Source organism: Cherax quadricarinatus, chromosome 38, assembly GCF_038502225.1.
Source record: "Cherax quadricarinatus isolate ZL_2023a chromosome 38, ASM3850222v1, whole genome shotgun sequence".
Taxonomy (NCBI): Eukaryota; Metazoa; Arthropoda; class Malacostraca; order Decapoda; family Parastacidae; genus Cherax; species Cherax quadricarinatus.
In genome coordinates, this window is record NC_091329.1 from 31,562,433 (window position 1) to 31,589,188 (window position 26,756).

The following is a 26,756-nucleotide window of genomic DNA, read 5'->3' on the forward strand; positions in this document are numbered from 1 at the left end:
AATGTGGTTCATACACTGTTTTTGCTGTATTAAATAAACGTTTAGTTACTCGTAAGGTGCACTTGGTGCAGTGACCTGGCAACACTGTCTCAGCCACAACAACAACAATCTTCCTCAAAAATACAACAAATTTGATCAATTTTCCTCATTATATGAAGATTTTTTGTGAATTATCTTAAGAAGGTCATTGTGTAGGGTAAGTGGTAGTGCAGATATATTACTTTTTATTAATAAATTATGATAATGTGGTCAGTAACGGCGGAAATAATATTGTTCTCGCCATGTTGGTGCTAATATGACAATTTTATTTGGATTTTTAACCCTGGAGGGTCAGCCACCCAGAATAACCTGAGGAAGTGAGTGTGTTATCAAGGGTCTGTCTGGCTTATTTCCATTGTGGTCTTTAATCTTATTTCCCAGGATTATTATTATTATTATAATTAGGGGGAAGCGCTAAACCCGGAGGATTATACAGCGCCCGGGGGGGGGGGGATGGAAGGCATTAATTCGGGGAACTGGAGCACAGATCTAATTCCCTAAATCAAGAGCCCCTCACCAACATCAAGGAACCTTCCTTGAGGGGCTTATTACCCAGGAGCCCCTCAGGGTAGGTTCCTTGATGCTGGTGAGGGGCTCTTGATCTTGGGAATTGGATCTGTGTTCCAGTTCCATGAATTGAGTCTGAATACCTTCCCCCCCCCACAGGAGCTGTATAATCCCTACGGGTTTAGTGGTCCCCCATGATTATAATGTTTCCCAGGATGCCACCCACACCTGTATTATGTACCTGAATAATAATTACCAGTTACCTAACACCCGGTACCTACTTACTAGGTGGACAGGACAGTGTAAGTGCTTGTGTAAGTGTATTTATGTACCTGAATAATAACTTACCAGTTACCTAACACCCGGGTACCTACTTACTAGGTGGACAGGACAGTGTAAGTGCTTGTGTAAGTGTATTTTTGTAAGTGCTTATGTAAGTGTATTTTTGTAAGTGCTTGTGTAAGTGTATTTTTGTAAGTGCTTTTGTAAGTGTATTTTTGTAAGTGCTTGTGTAAGTGTATTTTTGTAAGTGCTTGTGTAAGTGTATTTTTGTAAGTGCTTGTGTAAGTGTATTTTTGTAAGTGCTTGTGTAAGTGTATTTTTGTAAGTGCTTTTGTAAGTGTATTTTTGTAAGTGCTTTTGTAAGTGTATTTTTGTAAGTGCTTGTGTAAGTGTATTTTCGTAAGTGTATTTTTGTACCTGAATAAAAACTTACCAGTTACCTAACACCCGGGTACCTACTTACTAGGTGGACAGGACAGTGTAAGTGCTTGTGTAAGTGTATTTTTGTAAGTGCTTGTGTAAGTGTATTTTTGTAAGTGCTTGTGTAAGTGTATTTTTGTAAGTGCTTGTGTATGTGTATTTATGTACCTGAATAAAAACTTACCAGTTACCTAACACCCGGGTACCTACTTACTAGTGGACAGGGCAGTGTAAGTGCTTGTGTAAGTGTATTTTTGTAAGTGCTTGTGTAAGTGTATTTTTGTAAGTGCTTGTGTAAGTGTATTTTTGTAAGTGCTTGTGTAAGTGTATTTTTGTAAGTGCTTGTGTAAGTGTATTTTTGTAAGTGCTTGTGTAAGTGTATTTTTGGGGGCCTGAAACAGATTAATCTAATTTCATTATTCCTGAAGAGAAGAAATTCATTCGGTAACAGGACTTGAACAGCTGTCTGGAACGAAGAAAGTTTGAAACTCGAGGGTCCACTGTATACAGTGGACCCCCGCCTTACGATATCATTTCATTCCAGAAGTATGTTCAGGTGTCATTACTGAACGAATTTGTTCTCATAAGGAATATTGTGAATTAGATTAGTCCATTTCAGACCCCCAAACATACACGTACAAACGCACTTACATAAATACACTTACATAATTGGACGCATTGGGAGCTGATCGTAAAGCGGGGGTCCACTGTATTGACATTGTAGTATCAGATCATTGTACATGTTAAATGTACAAGCAATCACTCTCCTCCCTTTCTGTAGCTACATTCATTAGGTTCCTTCTGGTTCTCTTCTTGAACTGGTTCATGCTATGATTGGCATTCTTTTATTGCTGTACAATAAAATGTTTGTGAAGCCTGACCACTGACTGTAGGTACTGCAAAGTTGTTCTGTCTTCTCCTAGTACTACAATAGCTGTGATTTCCAGCCTGGACAAAATTGGCAGTAAGATATTGGGGACACTGGTTGTGAGCAATTTTATAAAGGTAATTTAGCTTTAGTTGTTTTACTGTCTTCAACGTTCATCATTTCCAGTTGTTGTAATTCATTCAGGCCTACATGTTCTCTTGGACTCAAGTCCAAGATGAATCACATTATTTTGTTCTGGGTGATTTGTACATTTCAGTTTTTTCTTAAGACAGAGTACCGTGAAGAGCAAGCGTAATTTATATGGCATTGTATAAGAGCTAGACATAGGTTCCTGTGAGCCTCAGTAGGTAGACACTGTGCCTGTCTATAGAGGAGCATTAGTCTGGCATTTGCTTTCTTTACTACATCGTTCGCTATTAGTGTTCCTGACACGCTTGGTTCAAAGGGGATTCCCAGATATTTCACTGAATTTACAGAAATGGTGGGTTCCCCATTACATTGAATATTTTTAATTACCCTTTTTATTTTATGTTTTGTGCCATAGAGTATGGCTTTGGTTTTCCTGAAGTGTAATAATAATTTGTTGTCTATTAACCATTTGCTACAGGACTCTAGTTCTAGTGGTAGTACATTTGCAATGTCTTGTGGGTTTTTACCAGATGCTAACAGAGCACTAACATTTCCTCTGTTCATTAGTTACATTTTCAGGCTTTACAAATGAATTCCATTTTGATTTTTAATTCACATAATGAATTTTTATTCAAACCAAAAAATAGAAGATTTACCTTCATACAATATTGTAATAATTGTACAAATAATATCAGCACATTTGTGAATGTATATTATATCCAACAGCTGGCATGTATTAGACATGTGAGGTCATTTGTTAACTCTTGAACATCGACCAAAATTTAACATTTCCGTTATTTTGAGCTCAGTTTCAAGCCATTTTCAGTACTAAAACCAATCAAAATCATCTCTATTTCTGTAATATATCTTCCATTCTATCAAATGTGACCAAGAAATTGCAAATACAACTATAAGAAAACATATGAAAGAACACTGCAAGTTGCTGTTTTAATTGAAAATTACGGTTTCGTTTTTTCTCTCATGCACTGTGTGCTGCATGATTTGTTTTATGTGGTGCACACATACCACATAGATGTATTCTCTCATATCTTGGCCCAAATTTACCGTTCACAGCTTATCAGAGTGAGCTGAGCTCATGGCTTAGATCTATGGTTTGGACCCTCAACGTAAAGCTGTAGATCTATGGCACGGACCCTGAAAGGGTTAAATATCATGTACATATATTATATTGGTTTGGTAGCTGACATTTAAAGCATTCCTGAGCGATTGTTATTATTAATTATTATTATTATTATTACCATTGGCATAGCCGGGTCGCTATATGGAGAAGACCCGGGCCGGAAGTACCGGCGAACCTCTAATGAATGAACCATTGGCATACTTTGTTCACTGAGTTTAATCATTTCTTAGATGCCATGAGAAATGCCAAGAATGTAAACACAGACGAACACACCAGCTAACCCCTTTACAGTGAACCTCTTTTGTATTTCTTCCATTTTCCTCTTGATTTTCCTCTTCCAAATGCTGCTACACTTCTAACTTTATCTTGTACTATGGGGTGCACAATAAGGTACAAATTTGTACAAGTATGTATGCATTCTTGGAAACTGAAAGCATTAGAGAGCCCGTCGTAACTCCGAGTTGCCGGTAAACGAGTATGTCGCTAAGTGAGGAGGGACTGTATATTGTGGTTGACCATGTCAAAGGCCTTTTGCAAGTCTAAGGATACCATGCCTATGAAATTCCCTTGCAACATTTCAGTTCTCAGATAGTCCATCAATTTAATGTGGGAGGAGTCTGTCAAATAAGATCTAAAACCTGACTGGTAACTCTGGGGAATGTTTTTGTCATTAACCCCGAAATGGTCCAAACGTATATGTTCACTCATGTGGCGCCCCAAATTTCTTGAGAGAAAAAAAAATTTTAATGCGAAAAAAGAGCATATGGTACCCAGGCATCCCCAATTATTTTAATATGGTGCACAGTGAGTGCGCACACGCTTTCTCTCATGTCTAGGTGACTCAGGCTTATCATGGCAGTGTTGAATGAATGACAAAGAAAACGTATATATATGTTTGGGGCGCTACGCACGTGAACGTATATATACGTTTGTACCGTTTAAGGGTTAAGATACTTAACTACATGAAAATATACCACCTTCTCTAGAATTTTGGATATCACACTGAGTATACTAACAGGCCTTTAGTGGCTGACATCAGATCTACTATTTTTCTTGAAGGCAGGAGTAACCCTGGCCTCCTTGAATCCCTCTGGAACAGTATTTGTGGTGACGGACAAATTTATTATGTGAGCAATGGGGAGTGGAAGTTCGCTGGGATATTATCTGAACTGGTGTACTAGTTGGGTTTAATTTACTTAATTCTTTACGTACAGAGTCGTGGCATACACCTACTGTTGTAGTATGTTTTAAACTTAGCAGTGTCTGTGTTAATGGTATTTGATGCAGCTGGTAGTTTACTTACTAGTGGTGATGTGACAGATGTGTAGTATGAATTTAAAAAATCTGCCACTTAAGTTGTTTTGTGGCATACCTCTTTATTAATATTTAGTACTGTGTTAGATCTATCTACTGGTTTATAGCTGTACCCCAACTGTTTTAGTTGTTGCCAGAGCTTTCTGGGGTTATTCTTATACTCTTCGATTTTTGAGCAATAGTGTCTCGCCTTTGCTCCTTTTATAAGCCTCTGCACTCTGTTCCTCACCCTTTGGAATTCATTTAGCACTGCAATATCTTGTCTGTTTGCCTTGAATATTTTTAGCAACTCTTATTTGTCAGGAATGTTAATGAAGTCGAAATTTGTATTCATGTATGTTACACAAAATTGGATTGTACAGTTGAATTATGTGGTAACCTTTACGCGAGTTTACCTAGGATAACCCAGTAAAGTCAAGCTTATTTCCACTTGTTACATTATAGTGTCTGTGGCCTGTGGCCCATGGCCTGGTGCCCGTGGCCTGGTCAGCAAAGCTTTCTCACTCTGAGTGTCCGGGTTCAGTCCCCAGCAAGGGTAGAAACATTGGGCATGTTTCCTTACACCTGTTGTCCCCATTCACCTAGCAAGCAAGTAGGCACCTGGGAGTTACGTGACTGGTGTGGGTGGCATCCTGGGGGACAAGATTGAATGACCACAGTGGACATAAGACAGACAATCCCTTGATGATTCACTGACTTTTTTGGGTTTTCCTGGGTGGCTAACCCTCCGGGGATAAAAATTCAAATAAAATCTTATCTGTACTTAACAGTTATCTATTACTGGTAACAATAAATAGTAATATAAAATTAAAGAACTTAGTAGACATTCTGGTGAGCATCTCTCTCTAGATGTGTATGCACTGAGACTAACGGTATACATACATGTGGAGGTGTTCATTACTCAGTATCTTTAACCTTTTCAGGGTCCAAGGCCAAAATCTGAAGGGGTGCCCCAGTGTCCAAGAAATTTGGAAAAAAAAAAAAAAAATTTCTTACAGAATTAAAGATAATTTTGTGAAGGTAATAAAACAAACAAAAAATTTTTGATCAATACTTACCGAGATAAAGTGGCGGGAAGTTGACCCAAAATGACCGGGTGGAGGCAACATCAGCAACTTCCACAAAATCGCATTTTTTTATTTTACGTTTTTTATACTTTTCTCTTTTCTAATTTTTTTCTTTTTCTAATAACATTTGTGGTCTGTGAGACCAATATAATGTATATTGTATAAGTGTACACTCATTGTATTCAATACAATAACTGCACTAATTTGTTTGTCATTATATTGCTTACAAAACTTGTTTACAAGTTTATTGTAAACAAAATGATGAAAATATTAGTGCGGTTATTGTGTTGAATACAACGGTACCATATAGTACTATATGGTACAATGGTGCCATAGGGTGCAATGGTACCATATGGTAGAATATGGTACAATGGCACCATTTGGTACAATGGTACCATATGATACAATGGTACCATATGGTGCATGTGAAAATTTGTGTGGACTGCCTCCAAGTGAATCGCCTACCCTGGCAAACTCTGTTGACACCGAGCTCTGAGGTGGGTACCTCAGCCTCACAAGTGGCTTATAGGACAGATTTTCACAAATGATTGGTATTGCAAGAAACCTCGCCTGCATGCACGTATAAAGGACTAACTTACTTGGTGTTGCAGCATATATCCTGATCTTCACTTCCCTAAGCTAGCCTTAGCCCCTTTGGACTCCCCCTCAGAAACCACGTGCAACCGGGAGCATTAATTCCTGCAATATTCAATCGTAATTAGTGTCCTGCCTGCACCTCAGAAATTCCTATATCCAAGAGGGTATGTATCCCCTAGTATAACTATGCAGACTCAGACACTAGCTTCAGACGGCTCTGAGACACTGGTACTTACTGGGCATGCTCTCTCTGTTGCACACCGGGCCCACAGTTAAAACTCACCCACGATCTCCCAAGACACTGGCCAGAACCTACGGGAAAAAGTGAAGATCTTGTCTTACTGTATGGGCTGATGGACGAGGTCATCTACGGTACATCGAGGTGCCTCTACCAGATTTCCCCAGGTCTCAGATGTGAAGACACGTGGGGGTGCCGTCTGCTGATCACGGCACGTCTTGTCCAGTTGGTGTCTGTCGTAAGAAGAATGAGCTGGTCTCCCTTCCAGACCCTCGTCTCTTCGTTCAAACTAGGGCTGCCAGTTCTCCCTAGCTAACTTACCCTAGTGTTTGCCTACATTATCGGCCTATTACTACCTATGTTAAGGTCTTAGGTCTACATTATTATTATCTACATTTGCCTTAGTAAACCTAATATTAATATACTATCAGTAGAACTACCTACTCCTTCCCTGAAGAGTAAATCTATAAATTAAATAAGCTTACCAACAACCGCCAACCAGAGAATGCTTTGTTTGTTTGGGAGGGTTTAAGGGCTGCCCGGCGCAGCTGTCCCATATGGCCATGCTGGATCTGCTGTGGAACTTTAGGGACCAAATAAATTTCCACATCCTCCCGCCGGCAAAGGAAGGCGCTAAGTCTAAATCAAGTTCACCTTCCGCAAGCCCCCACGGCGGACCCTGGACATGAGTGCCGTCCGGCCACTCTCGTCGAGCAGACTCCGGTCTAACTTCAACCGTCCAGTTTCCCCTGTGTGGACCTCTGGGGGTGTAAACTTGTTGGTTCCGGTGGTCTTGGCACCCTTTCCCTTAACTTTAACATCTTTCGCATGTCTAGCCTTGACTGAGCGGCTCCGTACTTTCCCACCCAGTGGCCCACATGCCCTGGTAGCCTTTCCTCCCACTGTTACGAGGTTCCCTGGATTTAAAGGCAATCTATCTCCCTCTTTACGTACCCTGTAAAAGTGTTTTCCCAAGGTGGCCGAGTGTTCGTCACTCCCTACCTGGTTCAGCTCCCCTGGCGGTTCATCGTGTATACTGGTACTCATTATCACTACTCCCCCAGCTATCATGGGGACAGCTTCTCCTCTATCTGGCGTGGCAGGGAATTCAGGTAGAATCCTGCCACCTATGATGTATCCTACTGGGGATCTGTATAAACCAATTCCTTCCTTAAACATCCATCATGTAGACAGGAAGTCATCTATATGATTGGCTCCCACCAGGATACCTACATTTCTGACTGTGTCAGTGGTAATTCCCTGGTCTGCTAGCTTCACGTCAAGGTCTTTCAATCGCTTAGCTGCTGCAGCAAGACCTCTCGCTGTAATTGCCCTGGGTAATGTCTCTACCACCAAAGCTGTAATGTCTCTGTGATGTCCACCTAATTTGACTGTGACATCCACCACATCATAAGATTTGGGTGGGACCTGACTTACAGCCCCTCCCAGCATCATACTCACTTTCTTTGTGGCCTTCAAATTTAATTTAGCCACCAACTTCTTTGTTATCAAGGATACCTGTGCTCCTGGGTCAAAGAATAATCGGGTTGCTTCGGACCTGTGCCCATTCACAACCTTTGCCATGACTGTAGGTAGGGCAGCACCTCCGTGATTCTCACTCGGATTAGAGACTTCACTCCCACTAATCACGCTGGCTACCATTTCATGCTCGGACTCACTTTCTATCTCTACTTGATAGATATCCCTACTAGCTTGGGGTTCCCTTAAATTATTGGGACATAGCGCAGTATGGTGCTTACCTTTGCAACAGACTCGACACTCACTGAGCTGGGTGCCACATTCTCTCACAAAGTGTTCCCCATAACACTTGAAGCAGAGTCTCAACTCCCTTAGTCTCTGTTGCCTACTGCTCAGTGTTATATACTCTGAGCAACTCGTGCTAGAGTGTTCGCCTTCGCAGAACACACATATTCTGGCATGAGTGCCTCTGAGGTTCTGCTTAGAGGTTCTTACCTTAGGCACCTCTTTACCATAGTACACTCCAACGTTAGTCGTACGAGCTTTAGACTGATCTCTTGAGATCTTTGAGTGACTGTCTCGGTTTTTATGTGGCGATGGTGGTGACTCTTCTCTCACACCTATACTCAAATGAGAAACGAGATCTCCCAACCCCTCAACAATTTGTTTTATCGTGAACCTATTCATCTGATATTTTAAGTGTAACTCATGCACTGTCGTGCTAGCCAGTTTCCTCTGAATCACCTGACTGATGAACCATTCCGACTTACCCCAATCATGTAAATCTTTAAGACTATTCGTCAAACTCATAACTTCGATTCGGAACTTCTCTAGGCTCTGACGATCATGGCGACAAGCCTCTAGATCCAACAACCGATAAAGTATAGCTACCTTTATCTCCTCAGTGTTGCCAAATGTGTCCTTTAATTGGTCTTTGGCATGTTGGTAATTGGTGTCGGTGGTTTGGTAATGCCGGACCAAGTCCAAGGCTTTACCCTTGAGCTGTGAACGTAAATATTGTAACTTGACGGCATCTGACAAATCATCTCTGTCATCTATCTGGGCTTTAAACTGATCCCAGAAAGCAATGTACTCTGTTAAGTTTCCGTCAAACGTTGGTAAATTCAACTGGGGCAATCTGGGCAACACATTAACAGGTGTGCTGTTGTTCGTGTTCCTTGAAACATTTGCTGCCCCTGCTGTACCGGCCTTCAAAGTCTTTATTAAGTGCCTGCAGAGTCTCAACTCTGCTTTACACTCTGCCCTTCGTTCGTCATAGTCCGTCCGTGCTACTTCGACTGTAAATTCAGCCTCACCTGTAGTATAGGCCTCTGTCTCATAAAGGATAAATGATCTCTCAAAGGCCTCCAGTCTTTGCTCCAAAGGTTTCAGGCAACTCTCTAGTTCCTCCCAGTCTATGTCTGGATCTTGCCTGACCGTATGACACTCCTCACATGCTTTGCTCAGGTGCCCCTTATAGGCTCACATAGACCGCTTTAATTGACTTAGAGCTGGGACAGCTGGTACTGCATCTTCAACTACCATAGTTGCGGTTTAGTTAAGATCATGGTACTAATTTGTACTTCAATTAGCCCACCTCACAGCACGAACGGTATTAGGCAAGAATGAACGAGTCTTAAGGCTTCTCAACAAGCTTAACAATTCCCTTTGTTATATTGACTCTACTATGAATCAAAAATGTACACTGTTTGCTCTCAAATCCCAATCAAAGATGTGTATCGATGTGAAAGCTTAACCTAGCACTTTCCTTTACAATGCCAGCAAATAATTACAGAACTTAACCTAGTCTCAGGTACATTTCACAAATCCCACATTAACATGAATCGAAGACAATGAAAATCACACAATAAAAAGTGCAGTATACAAATTAAAACAACTCGGTTAACACAAATAAATTCAACAATTCAACTTGTGAAACAGTAAATAAATAATGTGTGTAAACAGCTTGACCTAGCTTACTCAGTCTAGCATGGATGGTTGGATAAGGTAAATCCTAACCTAGCTAGTGTGCTATAACTTAAACCTGGCTTTATAACTCCCTGTAAATAATAACTAGGTTAAATCTGTCCTAGCTACTATAACCTTTGTAAAAATTTGCACAAGCCTAGCCTAACTGTGGCTACCTTGCAAATCCACTGTAAGTAATCAACACACAAGTCTCCTACTCAGGATTACTTGTAATCACTGTAAATAATTAAATTCACAAGCTTCTCTAGCCTACCTGGCCTGCCTGTAAATTACTGCAAATAACAACTTCTGTGTATAGTCAGCTTGGCCTAGCCTGTGTAACTTTGACCTAGGTGTGCTAACTTAACCTAACTTTTTTAAACTGGTTCCTAACTGTGGCCTAGCTATGATAGCTTAACCTAGCTATTCCATATCACAGTTTTCGAAGGACCACTTTTGTGAAAATTTGTGTGGACTGCCTCCAAGTGAGTCGCCTACCCTGGCAAACTCTGTTGACACCGAGCTCTGAGGTGGGTACCTCAGCCTCACAAGTGGCTTATAGGACAGATTTTCACAAATGATTGGTATTGCAAGAAACCTCGCCTGCATGCACGTATAAAGGACTAACTTACTTGGTGTTGCAGCATATATCCTGATCTTCACTTCCCTAAGCTAGCCTTAGCCCCTTTGGACTTCCCCTCAGAAACCACGTGCAACCGGGAGCATTAATTCCTGCAATATTCAATCGTAATTAGTGTCCTGCCTGCACCTCAGAAATTCCTATATCCAAGAGGGTATGTATCCCCTAGTATAACTATGCAGACTCAGACACTAGCTTCAGACAGCTCTGAGACACTGGTACTTACTGGGCATGTTCTCTCTGTTGCACACCGGGCCCACAGTTAAAACTCACTCACGATCTCCGAAGACACTGGCCAGAACCTACGGGAAAAAGTGAAGATCTTGTCTTACTGTATGGGCTGATGGAGGAGGTCATCTACGGTACATCGAGGTGCCTCTACCAGATTTCCCCAGGTCTCAGATGTGAAGACACGTGGGGGCGCCGTCTGCTGATCATGGCACGTCTTGTCCAGTTGGTGTCTGTCGTAAGAAGAACGAGCTGGTCTCCCTTCCAGACCCTCGTCTCTTCATTCAAACTAGGGCTGCCAGTTCTCCCTAGCTAACTTATCCTAGTGTTTGCCTACATTATCGGCCTATTACTACCTATGTTAAGGTCTTAGGTCTACATTATTATTATCTACATTTGCCTTAGTAAACCTAATATTAATATACTATCAGTAGAACTACCTACTCCTTCCCAGAAGAGTAAATCTATAAATTAAATAAGCTTACCAACAACCGCCAACCAGAGAATGCTTTGTTTGTTTGGGAGGGTTTAAGGGCCGCCCGACTCGGCCGTCCCATACGGCCATGCTGGATCTGCTGTGGAACTTTAGGGACCAAATAAATTTCCACAGTATATTGGTAATGTTCTATTATATACAGTGGACCCCCGCATAGCGAACGCCTTGCATAGCGAACAATCCGCATAGCGAACGCTTTGTTCGCTAAAATTTTGCCCCGCATAGTGGACAAAAACCCGCTCAGCGACCTTCGTCCGAGACGCGTCCAATGTGCGCCCTCAGCCAGCCTCACATGTGCCGCCCGTCCCATTGTTTACCAGCCAGCCTCCGCGGTAACATTCAAGCATACACTCGGAATATTTCGTATTATTACAGTGTTTTCGGTGCTGTTTGTGGAAAATAAGTGACCATGGGCCCCAAGAAAGCTTCTAGTGCCAACCCTACACCTCAAAGGGTAAGAATACCCATTGAAATGAAGAAAGAGATCATTGATAAGTATGAAAGTGGAGTACGTATCACCGACCTGGTCAGGTTGTACAAGAAACCAAAATCAACCATCGCTTCTATTGTGGGCAAGAAAACGGCAATCAAGGAAGCTGTTGTTGCCAAAGGTTTAACTGTGTTTTCGAAACAAAGATCGCAAGTGATGGAAGATGTTGAGAGACTCTTATTGGTGTGGATAAATGAAAAACAGCTAGCAGGAGATAGCGTCTCTCAAGCGATCATATGTGAAAAGGCTAGGAAGTTGCATGACGATTTAATTAAAAAAATGCCTGCAACTAGTGATGATGTGAGTGAATTTAAGGCCAGCAAAGGTTGGTTTGAGAGATTTAAGAAGCGTAGTGGCATCCATAGTGTGATACGGCATGGTGAGGCTGCCAGTTCGGACCACAAAGCGGCTGAAAAATATGTGCATGAATTCAAGGAGTACATAGAAACTGAAGGACTGGAACCTGAACAAGTGTTTAATTGTGATGAAACAGGCCTGTTCTGGAAGAAAATGCCAAGCAGGACCTACATTACTCAGGAGGAAAAGGCACTCCCAGGACATAAGCCTATGAAAGACAGGCTTACTTTGTTGATGTGTGCCAATGCTAGTGGTGATTGCAAAGTTAAGCCTTTATTAGTGTATCACTCTGAAACTCCCAGAGCGTTCAGGCAAAAGAATGTCCTCAAGGATAATTTGTGTGTGCTGTGGAGGGCAAACAGTAAGGCATGGGTCACTAGGGAATTTTTCTATAACTGGTTACACCATGCATTTGCCCCCAATGTGAAAGATTACCTAACTGAAAAGAAATTAGACCTTAAGTGCCTCCTGGTGTTAGACAATGCCCCTGGTCATCCTACAGACGTGGCAGAGCGACTTTATGGGGACATGAGCTTCATTAAGGTGAAGTTTTTGCCTCCTAATACCACTCCTCTCCTGCAGCCCATGGACCAGCAGGTCATTTCCAACTTCAAGAAACTGTACACAAAAGCTCTGTTTCAAAAGTGCTTTGAAGTGACCACAGACACTGGATTGACTCTAAAAGAGTTTTGGAAGGATCACTTTAATATCCTCAGTTGTGTAAACCTTATAGGTAAGGCTTGGGAGGGAGTGACTAAGAGAACCTTGAACTCTGCTTGGAAGAAACTGTGGCCAGAATGTGTAGACAAAAGGGATTTTGAAGGGTTTGAGGCTAACCCTGAGAGGAGTAGTATACCAGTTGAGGAATCAATTGTGGAATTGGGGAAGTCCTTGGGGTTGGAGGTTAGTGGGGAGGATGTGGAAGAGTTGGTGGAGGAGGACAATGAAGAACTAACCACTGATGAGCTGATAGATCAACTTCAAGAGCAAGAGGCCAGACCTGGGGAAACTGGTTCAAAGGAGGGGAGAGAGAAATTGAAGGAATTGCCTACTTCAAAGATTAAGGAAATGTGTGCAAAATGGCTTGAAGTGCAAACCTTTTTTGATGAAAATCACCCTCACACAGCTATTGCAAGCCGTGCTGGTGACTGTTACAATGACACTGTTGTGAACCACTTTAGACAAATCATAAAGGAACGAGAGGTACAGGCCACTATGGACAGATATGTTGTGCGAAAGAAGTCCAGTGACTCTGAAGCTGGTCCTAGTGGCATTAAAAGAAGAAGGGAAGTAACCCCAGAAAAGGACTTGCTACCTCAAGTCCTAATGGAAGGGGATTCCCCTTCTAAACACTAACACTCTCTCTCCCCTCCTCCCATCCCATCAATCATCACCAGATCTTCAATAAAAGTAAGTGTCATGTAATTGTGCATGCCTTTTTCAGTTTGTGTGTACTAAAATTAACATTTTTTTTGTGGTAAAAAAAAATTTTTTTCATACTTTTGGGTGTCTTGCACGGATTAATTTTATTTCCATTATTTCTTATGGGGAAAATTAATTCGCATAGCGAACATTTCGCATAACGACCAGCCCTCTTGCACGGATTAAGTTCGCTATGCGGGGGTCCACTGTATTTACAAATGTACAGCCACTCGACATGTTCCTTGAGGTGGATGACGAAGCACTTTGTCTTGGAAACTGCCGAGTCAGTAGCTAGCTTGCATCGTCACTCAGTCTTGCCTGGTGGCAGCACCATCTGTAACTGACCATATGGTACATGGTATCATATGTTACAGGGTACCATATGGTACATTGTACTGTATGGTATAGGGTACCATACAGTACAGGATACCATATGGTGCAGGGTACCATATGGTGCAGGGTACCATATGGTGCAGTGTACCATATTGTGCAGGGTACCATATGGTGCAGGGTACCATATGGTACAGGTCACCATGTGGTACAGATACAGGGATCCCTATGGAAATAAGTCACCCTGACTTTTTTGGGTTATCCTAGGATTTTATGCATATGCTGCCATGTATGATAATCTATGTACGTAATTGTATTTGTGTACACCTGAATAAACTTACTCAAGCACATTTGGCATCGTAAGTTTATTTAGGTATACATAAACAAAGTTACATAGATTATCATACATAGCAGCATATGTTTGGAGAATCTAGGATAACCAAAAAAAGTCACTTATTTCCATTAGGGTCCCTGTACCATATGGTACAATGTACCGTATGGTATAATGTACTATATGGTACATTGTACTATATGGTACATTGTACTATATGGTACATTGTACTATATGGTACCATTGTACTATATGGTACCATTGTACTATATGGTACCATTGTACTATATGGTACCATTGTACTATATGGTACCATTGTACTATATGGTACCATTGTACCATATGGTATTGTACCATATGGTATACCATATGGTACAATGGTACCATATGGTTCAAAACCATAGAATTCTCTTCAGATCCACTTCCATCAGTCTTAGAACTGTAAGTTGTGAAGAGGAGAGTCAGAATTCGCCAGGAGAGTGAGTGGGGAGTGAGAGCTTCCTTGCCGCCAGGCATGATGAACAAAGCACCTATGCAGCGTTCCCACAATGCCATGCAGACGTCCAGATTTTTTCTATAGTGCGCACACTGACCACCCAGACCCATTCTCTCAGATGTAGGCCTACCAGCCTTCTTGCGCTAATTTTGAGGCCACTAGAATTTTGGCGTAGATCTACGGTTTGGACCCTCAACATAAAGCCATAGATCTATGGCACGGACCCTGAAGGGGTTAATGCAGCCTTCTGGGAATTCCCAAGAACCGTAGCTTTATTTTAAAGTTATATGACAGATTTTTATTATTAATTAGCTGAGATAACTGGCCTTTGATCAATATTGACAAAATTCCATAGGCCTGACTCGGCACTATTTCTTGATTGAAATAGTTCAGCACTGATGTGGTTTGCAGGAACATGGTTATTCCAGATATTCTCTAGGAACACCATCCATTATTATGACGTATCCATCAAAATAATGCAATAATAAGGACGGCAGACTGAAGGACATGGCAGTGATGGGTAACTGGTTGCTGGTCTGCCTCGCCACCAACAATACTGACCCATGTGATACCACCACTGTCATCACTTCCTCCTTCAATATTTCTTATTTTAGGTTAGGCGACGTTGGGTTGAGTTAGGTTAAATGATGGAATATAATGAGGTTATCTGGGTGTTCTTTCGTGGTGGTGAGGCAGCAGCCAGCAACCAACTGCTGCTGGTTCATGCTATTTGTTATAATTATTTTATTATAGGTAGTAGTCTGTGGAAACAAAGAACTTTGTCCTTGGAGGCAAAGAGGGGAATGTATGAGAGTATAGTTTTACCAACGCTCTTATATGGGTGTGAAGCGTGGGTGATGAATGTTGCAGCGAGGAGAAGGCTGGAGGCAGTGGAGATGTCATGTCTGAGGGCAATGTGTGGTGTGAATATAATGCAGAGAATTCGTAGTTTGGAAGTTAGGAGGAGGTGCGGGATTACCAAAACTGTTGTCCAGAGGGCTGAGGAAGGGTTGTTGAGGTGGTTCGGACATGTAGAGAGAATGGAGCGAAACAGAATGACTTCAAGAGTGTATCAGTCTGTAGTGGAAGGAAGGCGGGGTAGGGGTCGGCCTAGGAAGGGTTGGAGGGAGGGGGTAAAGGAGGTTTTGTGTGCGAGGGGCTTGGACTTCCAGCAGGCATGCGTGAGCGTGTTTGATAGGAGTGAATGGAGACAAATGGTTTTTAATACTTGACGTGCTGTTGGAGTGTGAGCAAAGTAACATTTATGAAGGGATTCAGGGAAACCGGCAGGCCGGACTTGAGTCCTGGAGATGGGAAGTACAGTGCCTGCACTCTGAAGGAGGGGTGTTAATGTTGCAGTTTAAAAACTGTAGTGTAAAGCACCCTTCTGGCAAGACAGTGATGGAGTGAATGATGGTGAAAGTTTTTCTTTTTCGGGCCACCCTGCCTTGGTGGGAATCGGCCGGTGTGATAATAAAAAAATAATAAAAAAAGGTAGTAGGTTGGTAGACAGCAACCACCCAGGGAGGTACTACCATCCTACCAAATGAGTGTGAAACATAAGCCTGTAATTATACACAAATAACCCGCACATAAAAGAGAGAAGCTTACGACGACGTTTCGGTCCGACTTGGACCATTGACAAAGTCACACTAACAGACGTGGAGCAGGAAGGCTATATATAGGCAGGAAGAGGTGAATTACTACTACTACCTCCACCTCTTCCTGCCTATATATAGCCGTCCTGCTCCACCTCTGTTAGTGTGACTTTGTCAATGGTCCAAGTCGGACCGAAACGTCGTCGTAAGCTTCTCTCTTTTATGTGCGGGTTATTTGTGTATCGTTCCAGTCACGGTATTGTGCCTTTTTGTTATTTATTTATTTAAGCCTGTAATTGTTTTGCATGATGGGAAGATTGCTGGTGTCTTTCTGTCTCATGAACATGCAAGGTTGCAGGTATACCTTGCTACTTCTACTTACACTTAGGTCACACTACACATGCATGTACAAGCATATATATACTAACCCTTCTGGATTTTCTTCTGTTTCTTCCTAGTTTTTGTTCTTGTTTATTTCTTATCTCCATTGGGAAGTGGAACAGAATTCTTCTTTTGTAAGCTATGTGTGTCGTACGAGGTGACTAGATGCCGGGAACAATGGGCTAGTAACCCCCTCTCCTGTACAAATTACTAAAAAGAAGAAAAAGAACTATATAAAATTGGGATGTTTGAATGTGCGTGGATGTATTGCAGATAAAAAAGAAGTGATTGCAAAGGTTATGAGTGAAAGGAAGTTGGATGTCCTAGCCCCAAGCAAAACAGAGCTGAAGTGGGTAGGGGAGTTTCAGTGGGGAGAAATAAATGGAATTAAGTCAGGAGTGTCTTCTGAGAGGGTTAGAGCTAAGGAAGGGGTAGCACTAATGTTAAAGGATCAATTATGGAGAGAGAAGAGGGAATATAAATGTATAAATTCAAGGATTATGTGGATTAAAATAAAGGTCGGATGTGAAAAGTGGGTCATAATAAGTGTGTATGCACCTGGAGAAGAGAGGAGTGTAGAGGAGAGAGAGATTTTGGGAGATGTTAAGTGAGTGTGTAGGAACTTTTGAGCCAAGTAAGAGAGTAATTGTGGTAGGGGACCTAAATGCTAAAGTAGAAGCATTTAGAGAGGGTGTGGTAGGTAAGTTTGGGGTGCCTGGTGTGAATGATAATGGGGAGCATTTGATTGCACTTTGTATAGAAAGGAGGTTGGTTATAGGTAACACATTTTTAAGAAAAAGAGGATAATAAGTATACAAGATATGATGTAGGGCAAAATGACACCAGTTTGTTGGACTATGTATTGGTAGATTAAAGATTTTTGGGTAGACTTCAGGATGTACATGTTTATAGAGGGGCCACAGATATATCACATCAGTTTTTAGCTGTAGCTACAGTGAGTGTAAAAGGTAGATGGGATACAAGGAAAATGGATGCAGCAAGTAAGAGAGAAGTGAAGGTTTATAAACTATAGGAGGAGGCAGTTTGGTTAAGATATAAACTGTTGGAGGACAGATGGGCTAGTGAGAATACAGGCAATTGGGTATAAGATTTATGGTATAAGTTTAAGAATATAGTGTTAGTGTGTTCAGCAGAAGTTTGTGTTTACAGGAAGGTGGGTGCGGGAGGGAAGAAGAGTGATTGGTGGAATGATGTGAAGAGAGTAGTACGAGAAAACGTTAGCATATGAGAGCTTTTTACGAAGTAGAATTGATGCAAGGAGGGAGGAGTATATGGAGAGATAAAGAGAAGTTAAAAGAGTGGTGAAGCAGTCTAAAAAGAGTGCAAAAGAGAGAGTGGGTAAGATGTTTTCAACAAATTTTGCTGAAAATTAAAAGTTTTGGAGTGAGATTAATAAGTTGAGAAAGTCTAGGGAACAAATGGATTTGTTAAAAATAAGAGAGGAGAGTTATTAAATGGAGAGGTAGAGGTATTGGAGGAATTGTTGATGTTGATGAAGCTAGGGAAGCTGTGATTTTGTGTATAGGGCAAGGAGGAATAACATCTTGTAGGAGTGAGGAAGAGCCAGTTGTGAGTGTGGGGGAAGTGCATGGGGCAGTTAGTAGAATGAAAGGGGGTAAAGCAGCTGGGATTGATGGGCTAAAGGTAGAAATGTTAAAAGCAGGTGGGGATATAGTTTTGAAGTGGTTAGTGTTTTTATTTAATGAAAGTATGGAAAAGGGTGAGGTACCTATGGATTGGCAAAGAACATGCATAGTTCCTTTGTATGAAGGCAAAGGGAACAAAAGAGTGTGTAAAAGTTATAGGGGAATAAGTCTGCTGGGTATACCTGGTAAAGTGTATGGTAGAGTTGTTATTGACAGAATTATGAGTAAGACAGAGAGCAGGATAGATGAAAAAGGAGGCTTTAGGAAAGGTAGGGGGTGTGTAGGCCAAGTGTTTGTAGTGAAACACATAGGTGAACAGTATTTAGGTAATGGTAAAGAGGTTTTTTGTAGCATTTATGGATTTAGAAAAGGCATATGATAGGGTGGATAGGGGGCAATGTGGCAGATGTTGCAAATGTATGGAATATTGGGTAGTTGAAATAGGTAAATGGGCAGTTTCTTGTACTCATTTGATAGAATAAAGGAATACTAGTGAAATAGCTATGAATTTAGTTGACTGAAACAATAGAAATGGCCAAAAATAAGGTTCAAAGTGGACGTAATAGCCAATACGCAAATATCACAGATACGTACTTAAATTTGTGAGAGCATAGTTATGTAAGTTTTCCATTAAATTTCCTACTCTTGTTTCATTACCTTCGGAAAATATTATCATTCATAAGATTTTTTTTTTTTTTAAATTCTTCAACCCAGAGAGCAATTCTCAGATCAGGGGTTCTGACCCTGGAAGGGTTAAGCACTCTGCCCTTGTGCCACCTCTCAATTATGTTCATGTGTACTCCAGTTTCTGGGTCACTAAAATCCTTGGTGTTTGGTGCTTTTACCCAAGTTTTCCATGGTCTGAATAGGCCTTCCGAAACTCTCTGTATATTGTTGAACCTAACCTGATTTATTTTTTAGTACAGGCAGTAAGGTTGCAAATCCCTGTTTTTCACTGGTAATGTAGTTCTTTTTATTGATGCAGTTAACCCTTTCACTGTTGGTGCCGTATAGATGTGTCTTGCAAGCCAGTGTTGGTGACGTATTAATACCCCAAAATTCTAGCATCTTCAAATCTAGCAGGAGAAAGCTGGTACACCTACATCTGAGAGAATGGGTCTGCATGGTCAGTGTGCGCAGTATAAAAAAAATCCTGCAGCACGCAGTGCATAATGAAAAAAAGAAAACTCCGATCGTGTTTTTGGATTGAAACGCAGATTTTGAGGTGCATTTTTGCATGGTTTTTATGGTTGTATTCTCTTTTTCTTGGTCTCATTTGATAGAATGGAAGATACATTACAGAAACTGAGATGACTTTGATTGGTTCCACGATGAAAAGTACCTTGAAATTGAGCTGAAAGTAGCAGAAATGTTCAATTTTTGCCAATGTTCAAGAGTAAACAAATGACGTCACCATCCAATACGTGTCCAACTGGCCAGTCTAACGTGCAGTTACAAATGGGTTGACATTATTTATACAATTATATAATAATGCAGTAGTCTCCATAACAGTAAATCTTCTATTTTTTGTGTGAATAAAAATTCAAAATGGAAAGCAAGAGTAATATAATAGGGGCCTGGAGACATGACTAATGAACAGAGAAAATGTTATTTTAGTGCCAGGAATGTCTGCATTGTTTATTCTGGACCCTATTTTGAAATTTGCTTAAAATTGGCCAAATTGCCAATTTCTGACCACTTCATTGGATAGATGAAATCGGTAAATGGGCGGTTTCTTGTACTCAATCGATAAAACAAATGGAGTTCTAAAGAAATAGCTATGAGTTTGGTCGACTGGAACAATGGAATTGGCCCAAAATAGGGCTCAAAGTGGGTGAAATAGCCAATGCATATATATCACTGAGACTGCTAACTTTGCGAGAGCGTAATTCTGTAAGTTTTCCATCAAATTTTTTACTTTTGGTGTCTTTATCATCTGAAAAGGATTCTCTGTCATTTCATTTTTTTTTTTTTTTAATTTTTTGACACTGAGAGTGAGTTCAGGATAAGGGGTCTCAACAGTGAACGTTTTAATATCACTGAAAATCTGAACACCGTCTGCTGTATGACCATGATAGTACTTTCTTTTTTCCAAAATTACTCTATTTCAATTATACTTCTTGGACCACTAATAGTTTCTTGGCCATTTCTCCAATTTAACCCTTTCAGGGTCGACAGGCCCTCTCCCAGACTTGTTCTCAGGGTCGCCAAATTTTCAAAAAAAAAAAAATATTTTTCTTAGGAAAAGATAGAGAATCTTTTCCCAATCATAATGACACCAAAAGTATGAAATTTGATGGAAAACTTACGGAATTATGCTCTCGTGAAGTTAGCAGTCTCGACGATGTTTACGCATCGGCGATTTTGCTCACTTTGAGCCCTATTTTCGGCCAATTACAGTGTACTAGTCGACAAAAATCATAACTGTTTCGCTAGAACTCCATTTTTTCTATCGAACGAGTACAAGAAACCACCCATTTACCAATTTGAACTATCCAATAAAGTGGTCAGAATTTAGCAATTTTGCCAATTTCACACAAATTTCAAAAGATGCCAATTTCCAAATAGGGTACAGAATAAACAAGAAACACATTCCTGGCACTAAAATAACATTTACTCTGTTCATTAGTCATGTCCACAGGCCCCTCTTACATTCTTTTGCTTTCCACTTTGAATTTTTATTCTCACAAAAAATAGAAGATTTACTGTTATGCAGACTATTGCATTAGTGTAGAAATGGTATAAATAATATCAGCGCACTTGTGAAAGAATATTAGACTCACCAGTTGACGTGTATTGGACGCTTGGCATGATTTGTTTACTTTGAGCTCAATTTCAAGGTACTTTTCATTGTAAAACCAATCAAAATCGTCTCAATTTCTGTAATGTCTTCCATTCTATAAAATGAGACCAGGAAAACTAGAATACCATAATAAATACCATACGAAAATACAGTGCAAAGTCACTGTTTTAAACCAGAAACACTATCAAAGTTTTTTTTCTCATTACGCACTGTGTGCTGCAGGATTTTTTTTATACTGCGCACACTGACCACATAGACCCATTCTTTCATATGTAGGCCTACCAGCTTTCTCTCACTAGATTTGAGGGTGCTAGAATTTAGGCGTACTAGTACGTCAAAAACCCTAGTACGTAAGCCGTACTAGTATGGCTGAAAGAGTTAAGGAAACTGAATCACAGAAATTTTCCCAGTCAACAACAGTTCTTGAACATATTACAAACTGTGTTAAAGATCTCCTCAAAAACTATGAATATTTCTTTCTCACCTGGGGTCATGTGAGTCTTTCTAGGCCATGTCCCATCAAATAAAAATAACATAGAATTTGAATACTCATTGCACGATTAAGACGTGGAACAGTTGGGTATCTTTATTGTTGAAATGTTTTGTCTACACAGTAGGCTTCTTCAGTCAGATACAGAAGTAGCAGGAGTACTAGTGAAATGAAGATGATGTAATCAACCCATTAACCTTGGAGATATGAGGTAGTCAGTCCCTCAGCCTGGAGAAAAGTTCAGCTCCATAGTCTGGAATGATACCAACCTGAAGCAAGAAAATAGTCTTAAATACTGTCGAAGGTGGGGTGGAAGATCTCGAAGACATTGTAGAGGACAGGATTCACTAGCAGAAGTAAGAAGGCAGGCCCCTCTGGAATCCAACCCTTCTCACTCATAACTAGTAGTTACACAGTGAAGTGTGAAAGATATCCTATATGTCGAGATACCATTGTGCTGCAATGTCTGATTCCCATCTATCCGTCATAAGACAATTAACAAAAAAATTCAAGGTGAAGGCTCAGTCAACATGTTACTGCCATGGCAGTTTCAATGATCCATTTCAGCTGAAGCCTGGTGCACACTTTCCCGATACTATTCCTCCTGCTCTGGTCTGTCCTGCTCTGCCCTGCCCTGCCCTGCCCTGCCTGCTTTGGCTCTCCTGCCTTGCCTATTCTGGCCTGTCTTACACTGCCTGCTTTGACCTTTCCTGCCCTGCCTGCTGTAGTCTGTCTTGCACTGCCCACTGTGGCCTGCCATGCTTGTTCTGTCCTGCCCTGCCTATTCTGGCCCTGCTATTCTTGCCCTGGCCTGTTCTACCCTGGCTTTTCTTACTCTGCCCTATCTGCTATGGCTTGGTGCCCAGTCAGCTCTGGCCTACCTACCCTTCTCTAGTTTGCCCTGTCTCCTCTGCCCTGGTCTGTTTTGTGCCTTGCCACCTCTGCCCTGCCTTCCCTATCCTGCCACTTTTGCCTGGCCATAAGCCTATGAAAGATAGGCTTACTCTGCTGTTTAATGCCAGTGCCTCTGAATATTTCAAGCTGAAGTCCATGTGTGTTTATGACTCTGAAAACCCCAGATTGTTTAAACAGCAAAACATGTCCAGTGGAGTTAAAATAGTTTTGAGGTATGATACATCTTTTGAAAAGGATTTATATCATAACTCAAGGGACCACTGTAAGTTGTGTGGTATTCCATTGTGTCTCAAACTATGTTTTAAGGAATATCTTGCCATGAAACAGTTCTTATTTGGTAATAAATCCTGTGTATAATGTTGCATAACAAAAACAATCATAAGATGTAAGATGAATCATGTACATGATTATGCAAGTTTTAAATACAGCCTCTCCTCACTTAATGACGGAGTTCCGTTCCTAAGACCATATTGGTAAACGAATTCATTGCTAAGTGAGGAGCATACTATAATGGTAGTGGGTTTGTTTCAATCATCTTTGATATTGTTTTAACCCTTTTAGGGTTGATAGGCCCTCTCCTAAACTCGTTCTCAGGGTCGAAATTTTTTTGGAAAAAAACAATTATTTTTTCTTATGAAATGATAGAGAATCTTTTCCCTATCATAATGACACCAAAAGTATGAAATTTGATGGAATTATGATCTCGCGAAGTTAGCGGTCTCGACGATGTTTACGCATCGGCGATTTCGGCCACTTTGAGCCCTATTTTTGGCCAATTTCAGTGTACTAGTTGACAAAAATCATATCTATTTCGTTAGAACTCCATTTTTTCTATCAAATGAGTACAAGAAACCACCCATTTACCGATTTCAACTATCCAATAAAGTGGTCAGAAATTGGCAATTTTGCCATTTTCACACAAATTTCAGAAGATGCCAATTTCCAAATAGGGTCCAGAATAAGCAAGACAGACATTTCTGGCACTAAAATAAAATTTTTTCTGTTCATTCGTCATGTCCCCATGCCCCTCTTACATCTCTTTTGCTTTCCACTTTGAATTTTTATTCTCACAAAAAATAGAAGATTTACTGTTATGCAGACTATTGCATTAGTGTAGAAATGGTATAAATAAAATCAGCACACTTGTGAAAGAATATTAGACTCACCAGTTGATGTGTATTGGACACTTGGCATGATTTGTTTACTTTTGAACTTTGGTAAAAATCAAACATTTCTGCTGCTTTGAGCTCAATTTCAAGGTACTTTTCATTATGAAACCAATTAAAATCATCCCAATTTCTGTAATGTGTTTTCCATTCTATAAAGTGAGACTGGGAAAACTAGAATACAACCATAAGTACCATATGAAAATACAGTGCAAAGTTGCTGTTTTAAACCAAAAACACCGTCGGAGTTTTTTTTTCTCATACACTGTGTGCTGCATGATTTTTCTTATACTGTGCACACTGACCACATAGACCCATTCTTTCATATGTAGGCCTACCAGCTTTCTCTCACTAGATTTGAAGGCACTAGAATTTAGGCATTCTAGTACGTCAATAACCCTGGTGCATAAGCTGTACTAGTACGTCGGAAACCCTGAAAGGGTTAATGTCACCTTTGCACCATTCATAACATTTCTGGTACATTTTGAAATGTTTATACAGTAGTGTACTGTATATTGTAATAAACAGAATAGAGGAAATCAGCTCTAATATGCATTATTTACGTATGCATATTGGTCAGAGAGCCCGTCGTAAGTCTGAGTTGTTGGTAAATGAGTACGTTGGTAAGTGAGGAGAGGCTGTACTTTTCACTATACCAGAAAATGTGATTCCTTGAAATATAACTTCAAAAGTTATTAAATTTTATTACTTCATACTCTAATGTGAAATTCTTTCCTTTTGCAGCTCATCTCTCTACTACAGAGGAATTACTGTTGCTGTGCTAATACATAGTGCTGTAGAGGTTCTTTGTCAGAAATACTGTTGTACTTATGTACAGTAAATACAGTGTCAAACCTGAGCATGATACTTCACCAAATATTGCCAGAAATGCAGCATGTATGTTGATAATTCATCGAATGTCGGATCTCTTTAACAGTCTGTCTGCTGCATACATACCCTCGTCCTCGGCAGTATATATAATACTACTATTGTTTTAGACAGTATTTAAAGGGATTGTGGCCTTAATAATGTGTTTATTTGATAGTTATTTTTACTAAGTACAATATAGGTATTTAAGAGTTCTTAATACTAATTAACTGTATTCTAGGTATTTGCAAATTTTTACATTGCTAATCTGAACTTCCTGTATTAAGTTCTTGTGTCAAAATTTTAACTTATGTTAACTTTCATAATTATTTTCTTATAGGGTTTAAATCTTTAAACAATATTATAATATATTTAACCACATAAATATATATGTACATATATAAATTTCTTCTATTAGAATGTAAACTTTCTGTACAGAAAATATTATTATTGGTGTTTGCTGCACCAAAACATTTCAGAAAATATTGTCACATCAAGTAACAGTATTGCAAAAAATAAATTGTTAACAACAGTTCTTCATTGCAATAATATTTTCTGGTGTGTCTTATAAGCTAGGAATATCATTTGTAAAAGTAAGCATAAGGAATATTTAAATTCGGTGGGAGACGGCCGACTTGTTGAAAAAAAAAAAAACATTAGCTGCCATTATTTAAAAAATCAGAAAAATCTTTTTAACTATAGAAGAGGCCATTGCAGAAAATATCTTTGTCACTGATCATTATGTCTATAATACATACAAAGCAAAATACTCCATTATCACAAATTAAATCTCTTGCAAAAGACTACCCATTTCAGTGCTCAGTGTGTCTAAGACAATATATAAACAAAAATGAATTTGTAGAGCATATGAAAAATCATTCAGGAGTGAAACCATATCAATGTTCAAAGTGTATCGAAGGCTTTTCAATAAAGTCTCATTTGGTATCACACATGAAAATTCATACTGAAAATAAAACCTTTCAATGTTCTAAGTGCTTGAAAGAGTTTATAAAAAAATCTTCATTAGTATCACACATGAGAATTCATACTAGAGAGAAACCTTACCCATGTTCAGAGTGTTTAAAGGAGTTTTCACACAAATCTTATTTAGTGTCACATATGAGATGTCATACTGGAGAGAAACCCTATTCATGTTCAGAATGTTCTAAAAACTTTTCACACAAATCTTCCTTAGTAGCACACATGAAAGCTCATTCAGAAGAAAGAGCATATCAGTGTTCACTGTGTCCAAAAAGATTTAAAGACAAATCTGACTTAACAAAACACATGCGGATCCACACAGGAGAGAAGCCATTTCGTTGTTCAGAGTGTCTGAAAGATTTCTCTCGAAAATCTTATTTAGTAGGACACATGAGAATTCATACTGGTGAGAAACCATATCACTGTTCAGAATGTTTAAAAAATTTTGCTCGAAAATATGAGTTAATATTACACATGAGAAGTCATACAGGAAAAACTCTGTATCATCAGTGTAAAGTGTGTCTAATAGATCTACAAACAAACTCTAATTTAGTAAAGCACATGCAGATTCATACAGGAGAGAGGCCTCATAAATGTTCAGTATGTCTAAAAGACTTTATGCGCAAATATGATTTAATAGGACATAAAAGAATTCATACTGGAGAAAAACCTTATCAATGTTCTGAGTGTCTAAAAAACTTTAGTAATTACTCAAATTTATTAAGACACAAGAAACTTCATAATAAGGATAAACTGCGTCTATTTAGAAAGAACAGTGTAAATGGAAATTCCTTGGAATAAAAACATTTTGTACAAATTATATTTACCATTTTAACTTTCAGGGCATTGATAAACACATCTCTGCTAGCACCCTGAATATTAAAAAAAAAAAAAAAACATTAATTTTCTAACTTAAAAAAAAAAGAAAAAAGTGTCAGTACTTACTGACAGCAAGGAAATGAGTGAGCTACTCAGGTCCCAGTATGACTCAGTTTTTAGCGAGCTGCTAAAATCTGAGTCATACTGAG

General features: G+C 39.9%; 1 long non-coding RNA gene across 1 annotated transcript; it reads left to right on the top strand.

Moving 5' to 3' along the window:
• Positions 1–26,685, top strand: LOC128693089 (uncharacterized). Its single transcript, XR_008407666.2, has 2 exons — positions 1–196; positions 24,625–26,685. It is a non-coding gene; the product is annotated as an uncharacterized lncRNA (long non-coding RNA).
• The last annotated feature ends 71 nt before the right edge of the window (positions 26,686–26,756 follow it).